The sequence below is a fragment of the Mesocricetus auratus genome, unplaced genomic scaffold, assembly GCF_017639785.1.
Source record: "Mesocricetus auratus isolate SY011 unplaced genomic scaffold, BCM_Maur_2.0 Super-Scaffold_100013, whole genome shotgun sequence".
NCBI lineage: Eukaryota > Metazoa > Chordata > Mammalia > Rodentia > Cricetidae > Mesocricetus > Mesocricetus auratus.
Genome location: NW_024429196.1, coordinates 79,993,520 through 80,001,802, shown reverse-complemented (window position 1 = coordinate 80,001,802; position 8,283 = coordinate 79,993,520). Strand labels below are relative to the sequence as shown.

General features: G+C 48.7%; 1 long non-coding RNA gene across 1 annotated transcript; it reads right to left on the bottom strand.

The window, feature by feature from the left end:
• Window positions 1-5,336: 5,336 nt before the first annotated feature.
• On the bottom strand, window positions 5,337-7,478 carry LOC121143789. The gene is made up of 3 exons (XR_005881114.1): window positions 6,591-7,478; window positions 5,846-6,072; window positions 5,337-5,421 (listed from the first exon to the last, which is right to left on the bottom strand). It is a non-coding gene; the product is annotated as an uncharacterized LOC121143789 (long non-coding RNA).
• Between the last annotated feature and the right edge of the window lie 805 nt (window positions 7,479-8,283).

Sequence of the window (8,283 nt, the reverse complement as noted above, 5' to 3'; positions counted from 1 at the left end):
AAAGGAAAAATGGAAAATTATTATTAACTTCATAAAAACATATACTAAGTATGAGTATAGAAGAAGGCATGGGCCTCCTTGGATCAAAGCAGCGATATGTGTGTCACTGTATGGCCTACAAGAGGGAGGGAAAGAAGGAGGGAGGGAGGGAGGGAGAGAGGGAGGGAGGGAGGGAGGGAGGGAGGGAGGGAGGGAGGGAGAGATGAAGGGTCTCACCCTGCAATCCTGGCTGTCCTGAAACTCACTGTATAGTGTGATGATATCTTGTGTACAAATAAAGCCTTCCTGGGGGTCAGAGAATGGAGCTTGCAACTAGCTAACCATAGAGCTCTGAAGGTCTGTATAGACAGGCAAGAAGTAGGGTAGCTGGGCAGAAACAGGATATAAGCAGGGAGAAACAGGAAATCGCTCTCTTGTCTGCTGAGACACTAAGGAGGTAAGGTGCGGCTGTGGCTTGTTCCTTCTCTCTGATCTCTCAGCATTTCCCTTTATATCTGACTCCAGCTTTTTATTACAGACCAGTTGAGAACTCCATTTACCATATAACCCTAAGCTGACCTTGAATTCATGGTAATCCTCCTGCCTCAGCCTCCCAAGGGCTGAGATGACAGGTACGATCTACCGGCCGTCGGTTGGAAACATTTTTTTCGAGAACAATACTTCGTGACGTGGAACAACAGTTCTGTGAAACTCACATCTGGGTGTCCACAGACTGGATCCCAGAAGAAACACCATATCATCCCCCTTGTTTTCCATGAAGAACTGAGCAGTTCAACAAACGAATGCCCAGGGGGAGCATGTGTACTCTGTGAGCTTCCAGAGAGTATTTGCTCTACCCAGTGAGAAGAAAAGAAACGAGAAGGTAATGGGCTGAGGAAACAGGGGCTGAAAGTGAAGGCCTCTCCTGACGTAGCTCTTTCATTCCTGACCGAGGAAAGATAAACCAGGGTAAAATACAGAGTGTGGGGCTGATACCTTGCGCTGTCAGAGACCAGACAAGATAGGTGGACTACTAAAGCCACTCTATGTCTCCATGGGATGCGTCACTGTGTGTAAATCCCAAAGACAGTCTGAGCATCCCTTAACAGTCACTCATGGCTGAAGCAGCTGGCAGGACACCAACCTTACTACAGATTCAGTCTTCCTGGGAGGAAAGAAAGGGGACGGGTTAGGAGGAAGGAATGGGAATACAGGCAGAATGAGATCGTAAACACAGAGGCTTTACTTAGGGTGCCATGCTATTCTGTATCACTCTCTATCATTGTGTGTGATTCTGTACCATTCTCTATCAATCTGTATGATTCTGTATTGTTTTGTGTATGGTTCTGTATCATTCTGTATGGTTCTATATGTGGAGAATGATCGATCCCAGCTTCGGGGGGATTCTCAGTCTCTCACAGTTCCTGGGCAGGGGGGGGGGGGGGGAGCCAGCGTCCTGCCAAATTCCCGTGCAGCAAGCCTTTACTTAATTCGGCTGAACAATTCAAATCGCCAGATTTGGGAGGTCAGGCGAAGGTTTTTTGCTGAACTGCCCGTGCTATAGCTCCATTTCAGTGTCATTTGGGGGCTTGGAAAAATTAAGGATGAGTCCTTCACCCGGGAACAAAGCTTGGGGAGTCCCGGAAACTGAGAGTCAGGGCCTCAGGTGCTGGGGACATGTCCTGGGCGGGGACTGTGGGATTCCACCTTACTCTTCTCTGTTTTATCTCTACGAGGTAAACCAGATCCCCCAGTGCTCCCCATGCGAGGGGCTGCCTTCCATCCCACAGGGCCATAGCCGCAGGGCTAAGGGAGCATGGGCCGGGACCTCCAAAACCGTTAGCCGAAATAACTATTCCTCTTATTACTTGTTGACTGTATCGTGCGTTTGGTTACAGTGATGGGAAGCTGACGGAAATACCCAGGGACATGTAGTGTGATCCCCATGAAGGATACCACTTACTCAGCTTTTAGGGATAAACTAACCAGGAAAATGAGATTCCGGACTTCAGATAGCCTACGCCAGTGGTGACTCTTTAAGTCTCCAAAAATTATTGTTCCTGCAAGTCCCAAGACCCAGTGACTTCTCACCTTGCCTCCCTTCACTGTCAGATTTTATTACTTTCCCTTGCAGATGTCCCTGTTTCTAATTAAAGCGGGGGCCTGACCCCTGGAGAGCTGATAACAATTTTGCCCTGAGCCCAGCGTTATTGGCTAACTGGAAAAGGCAGGTTAATGGTGTCCGCATGGGAAGGTATATTATTAGAAGTGAGCCTGTGAAGCGAACGCCCTGTGACTCTAATCTCCAGAATGCTGACTCCCGAGGTCAGTAATTGGGCACCACAGAATTCACGGAGCGGCAGGTCTAAGCCTGTCTTCAGACCTCTTTGAAATGCAGTTCCCGAGGTCAGCGGAATAATTGCTTCATTTGAAGGGGGTGGGAAGAGAGGGGGGAGAAGGAACAACCTTCATTATGCGTCCAGTTGGTCAATGCACCATGTTCTCAGTATCCCACTCTCATTAAAATAACACAGGCTGCCTGAGAAGCTCAATCATCTCCACAGCGATTCTGTCAGCTTGCTCTCCTGCCAACTCAGAGATGCCTGATGGCAGATAAGCCCGGAGTCTGGGACCCTTTTGCTCAGCCGTTAATTCAGCAGCCAGGGTGCCGTGGTGCTCATTAATGTCCTTTACGCCGGCTATATTAAACCCTTAATTAACAGGGAGGATATTTTAATGTCAATGCTTTGCAACTTTCCAAAGAAAAATGCCAATGTAATCAACTTGATCTCTTGACCACAGCTTCTGCAGCTCTAGGGAGGATCACTCGCCCTTGTGCTCAACCCTGCAGGCTAACTCTGGGCTCGGTTCCATTCCAGAACAGAACTTGTAAGCCTGGCCCTCAGGAGACTACTTGACAGCAGAACCCATCACCCAGGGATTTCTCTGAAGCTCAGTCATTGTATTCCCATCTCAGACAGCCGAGAGTTTGGTGTTCAAATGAGAGGAGGAGGAGGAGGAGGAGAGAGAGAGAGAGAGAGAGAGAGAGACAGAGAGAGAGAGACAGAGAGAGAGACAGAGAGAGAGACAGAGAGAGAGAGAGAGAGGGAGGGAGGGAGGGAGGGAGGGAGGGAGGGAGGGAGGGAAAGGATGTAGGATGTACAGCTCCTTTGGAACAAACTTGACCTTCTATAAAAAAAAACGAAAAAAGTGCTAATATAGTAACATAAATAAGAAAAGGGTAAACTAAAAATTCTGCTTTGCTAACGAAAAAAATAATGTGTTTCTGTAAAAGTGGGTTCCCTTGGTACAAGAAATAAACAAAATACTTGCCAGTCAAGAGAAACCACGAGGGAAATTTTGTTTTCTCTGATCTCTGCCTGTTGCATACCTGGGGAACTTTTAATATTTGAACGATTTAGAGATATCGGATTGATGGGAAATTCTTATGGATCATTTATGCCTTCTTCCAGGGGTACTGCTTTCTAAGGTTCCCAGGACAGTCCTGAACACGCTATCTCCTCCCCACTCCCCCGCTTTAGAGAGATGTCCTTATCTACGTGAAAGTCTTCCTTAGGCCTCAGAGGCTGTGACAACCATGAAGAAGCCAGGGGTCTCTTTATGAGGCTGTGAGACACCCTTGAAACATCTGCCCCTGTACTTGCACAGGAACAAGATAATCAAAACAAAGTAAACTCGAAAAGGTCAGCAAGGCTCGGTGGGCTGGAGGAGTCGGCCACAGCTCAGATCACACACGCAGGGCCACTGTGCTGTCATAGGACCAAGGAACCACAGGTTGCCAGGATTAGACATATAGACAAATTCTATAAAGATACGAAATGTAAGCACTGTATTATGCCGCAAGTTTGAATAATAACCACAGTAGCTTCGGCCTGAGGGTTTCTCTTGGCCACTCTGACCATTGAGAGTTAACAGTACACTGCTTGGGACACGGCAGTCTGTCCAGGCTGGTTTGGTAATTTTGTTTTGGTCTAGAGTTCTTGAAGCAACCAGAGGTACCAGCCTGAGAACAGGCTGTCATGTGCCTCCAGACTCTTAAAAATTGGGTTATGGGATTGATGAGTGAAAAATGGTTCTAAAAGATAACTGCTGACCAATGATGATTAAACTTGAAGGAAAATAAAAGTAAAAGATAACTCTGCTCTTTCACAGTTTATCAATGATGACTAAAAGAGGAGTGAAGCTCATGTCCAAAAAGGATATGATCTGTTTTGGAACAACATGAATCTATCCCTGCTTACTGAATTCTGTATAAATACACAGAATTCAGGCTGCAAGGTTCTCCCAGTCATCATGCTGGGCTCATCCTTCCCTCACCAGGACCTGTTAACTGGCTGGGTTTGGCTCCCAGCATCTTTGTTAGCCCTACCTCTGACTAAGCTCGACGTCTTCCCTTTATGTCCCCAGACATGCACCGAGCTAGAGCTTTAGAGCCTCTGGAATTCCTGTCCCTGCTCTACCTGACCCAGAACTGCAATCAGCTACTCCCAGGGCCCCCTGGACCTGCCTTGGTCCTGACCCACCAGCTGTTTAGGGCACAAAAACCTCACCTGCCTTTAGCAACAACGGGCAGGCTCAAGTGTGGCAGGGGTAATTCATACGCCCCATAGAACATGTGGCGTTAAATGCAAGAAGAGTTTCCAAAGAAATTAGCATCCCGTTCCCTAAAACACCAACATCCCTACTGCTTCTAAGCAAATATTAGAGACTGCAGAGATGCACGTTCATCACAAGGCGGACACCACCCCTCCCCCACACCCGCTTGCTCCTCGGGCCACAGCAGAAAAGCATTAGGGCAGGAGCAGCTCAAGGCTTAGAGACTGGAGTCTTGGAAATGAGATTCAGATGTGTCTATAAATCTGACAAGGAGACCTTTAAGCTGGTGTGGGCAAAACACGCCTGGAATTCGGTCTGTGACCTCACCTGGCCATTTGCTTCATTAACTCTGCCGCTCTGGGGCACGTACGGGTCTGGGGTCAGCTGGCATGCTTTCATCCGCCTTCAATAGGCATCCCTGTTTGCTCGCCTGGGGCTGCAGAGCCTCCTGACTCAAACTGGAGCAGAGAGGCAGGAAAGGGGGCTGGATGGACGGCCAGTTTGATCTCTAGAGACGAATTCCTTGCTGTGACTTCTGTCAGCCGTGGGAGGCGGGTGGGACCGTGGCATGCTACCCGCACATCCTGTGCCCCCACACACACGCACCTCCACGTGCTACCTGTACCTCTCTGTCCGGAGATCCTGGGGTGCCAAGGAGTGACACACAGGGGTTGCATCATGTAAGAAGCATGGGGTTTTAGAGCAAGGTGACTCTCAGACGGCGCCAGGGGGGTTGCCCCCTCACCAGCTGAGTTGGTGCATGCAAGCGACTTACCCTTTCTGGGCCTTGGTGTCCTCGTGGTGACGACAACACTTGAGTCCCAACTGCCATGAGAAATGAACACGGTAAAGTATGCGATGTGCCTGCACAGTGGGTCTTTTATTAATCTGCAAAGTCAGGTCCCCACACTACAGAAATGGTGCACTCGGAGGCAGGTGAAAACAGGAACCTCGGAAATACAGTCCCCAGCAACGGGGACATACGGCGCTGAGAACTGAATCTGGGTCCTCTCCAAGGGCAGCAAGCACCCTTAACCGCCATTATTATTATTATTATTATTATTATTATTTGGTTTTTCGAGACAGGGTTTCTCTGTGGCTTTGGAGGCTGTCCCGGAACTCACTTTGTAGACCAAGCTGGCCTCGAACTCACAGAGATCCACCTGCCTCTGCCTCCCAAGTGCTGGGATTAAAGGCGTGTACCACCAACGCCCGGCAACTGCCATTATTTTAAAGGATGATTTCCTACCTGTGTAACAAATGCCTTTATTGTGTTAACAGTGTGGTGTGTCAGCGGCTGCCTCAGAGAGCTGTGTCCTGGATCTCTTGGCTGCTCTAAGTAAAACTGACTCCCACCACCGAGGTTTGCAGCAGGACACTCTCAGACATTTGCAGAGGGATGTGTTTCTCAGGGTGCATCCTCAGGGTGTCCTCAGGGTGCAGGACGCCGATTGTTGTTTCTCCGTTTCTGTCCATCTGGGTTTAAGAAAACACATGAGGGATTACAAGCTAGATGTACAGCCTGTTCACAGCCGCCTGTTGACTTCAGGAACAGTGCATCCTCTTCTGGAGTCTGGGACCACTGTCTCATGATCTGTTGCATTTTTAGGCAAGGCAGAGTTTTTGCAGGATCTATTTTCAAAGCCGTATGTAGGTTGAAGGTCCTAATCCCAAGATGTGAAATATAAATGTTTCCAAATTCAAAACACCTTTGAGCATTAACACAATTCCACACCAGCAGTTATGCAGCGTGGAACTTTATAATTCCTGAGCAAAACTGCTGAAGCCCCATTGAATAAACTTATTGATGACTATGTGTGTCGCACACATGTGAAACACGGATATACTTTGTGTGCAGACTTGGGTTTCTTCTCTAAGATATCTGCCATGTTGATACAAAAAAAATTTAATCCTCTAAAATCTGAATCTTTTTTGCCTCGGGGCATTTTGGATAAGCCACACTCAGTCGGTATTTTGAAAATAAGAGCACTCACCGTTCTACTCTGATGGCCACTGAATATCCACCACCTCTGGGGAGCCACACAACTGTTGCTCCTCTGAATAACCAGAGAAGCTCACATCCCCCTTGGCATATACCGTTCCTAAGAGCACATCCACTAACATTTTATGTCCTTGTTCAGTGGCCGCCACTGTCTCCAAAGCCATTCCCTCACCGTCCTCTTCACTTCCCACGGTGGCACCAAGAGCAGCTGAGGGTCACTGAATCATGTCCCCAGAGATCACTCCAGAGAAAGCCTCTCTGTGACTGCAGGCGGAAGTCCCTAATAAAGCCTTTCAAGTCCTCCCCACACCTTCCTGCGTATTCACTCTAGAGCTGCTATCTTCCATCCCAGAATTCCCACAGCCACCACCATCGCCAAAGAGTGGGTCCTGCGCATTGTGTCCCAGGATGGAGTGTGGTCTCCTCCAGGGGGTTCCAGATGCCAGGAAGATGGAACCAAGTTCAGCAAATGCTGCATCTGGGTTGGCGGTCTCTCCATCATGACAGTCCCCTCTTCGCCATGCTTCACAGGCAGGATCTGGATGGTAGCCACGCTTGCAGCTTTAAAGGATGTAAGATGGGTCAGGATTTTTCTGGGGTTTCCTTTTCCAGTAAACCCCCCAGCTTGGACTCCTCTGTGTCTGCGTCAGCACAGCTACAAGCTCTTCCCCTTCCATGGGACTGTGGGAGGAAGAAGAGAGAGGGTGCGTGTCAGTTTCTTCCTGCCCACTGCTACCTCCAGTCTTAGATGTCCAGATTTCCACATCTCCGAAGCTGATGATAGCCCAGCGTTCACGTCTAAATCTGGACAGCCTTGGCTGATGATAGCATCTCAGATCTCCCACCCGGCTCACTAACTGCAGCATCTTTCGGTGATAAATAACCTGTGATTAAAACTTTCCATGGGTGAAAAGGCTGCTTTCTCTTCCGCCGCCATTCAGGGTAGAACTTTGAATTCTCCTGGTAAATTCTTGAACAAAGTTGCCCGGCCCTAAGCAGGTTCTATAGAAACTTAAGTGCCGGGTGTTAAAATAGAAGTCCGTAGGTCGTCCTGGCTTGTGCTTGTATTGTTAGTCTGGTTCCTATCGCTATGGCAAACATTTGAAACAACCAGCTTAAAAGAAGGAACTACACACTTGGGCTCACGGCTTCAAAAAGAGTCAGTCCGTGCTGCTGGGCTTGCTCCCTTTGTGTCTGTGGAAGGTGGGACACCATAGGGAAAGTCTGTGGAGGGTGTAGTAGGGCTTAGTTGCTCACCTCGTGACAGTCAGAAAACACAGAGAAGGGATGGAGAGGCGAAGGTCCCAATATTGCCTTCCTTCGAGGGCACACCCCACAAGCCAACTTCCTCCCATGGGGTCTCTCACTTCTCAGAAGCCCACCAGCTCCCAGTAGCCTCACCAGCCAGGGAGAAACAAACCTTTAACACATGAACTTCGTTCGGGAGGAAAACTTCCGCTCCAGTCATAGACACAAAACGTCACCTTGCTTGGCTGCCAGATTTGTGTCTCGGAAATGGCAATTGTGGCTTTAAATGTTTCTTTCTCTTCTCATACCCTGGAGGCATAAGACATACACTCCCTCCAGTTACTGCTACCAACTCAGGCTTGTTCTAACCGGGGCCATGGGCTTCTCATGATCATAGTCTGTCAAGAACACACTGTGGCCCTTAAGATCTCCAGGAG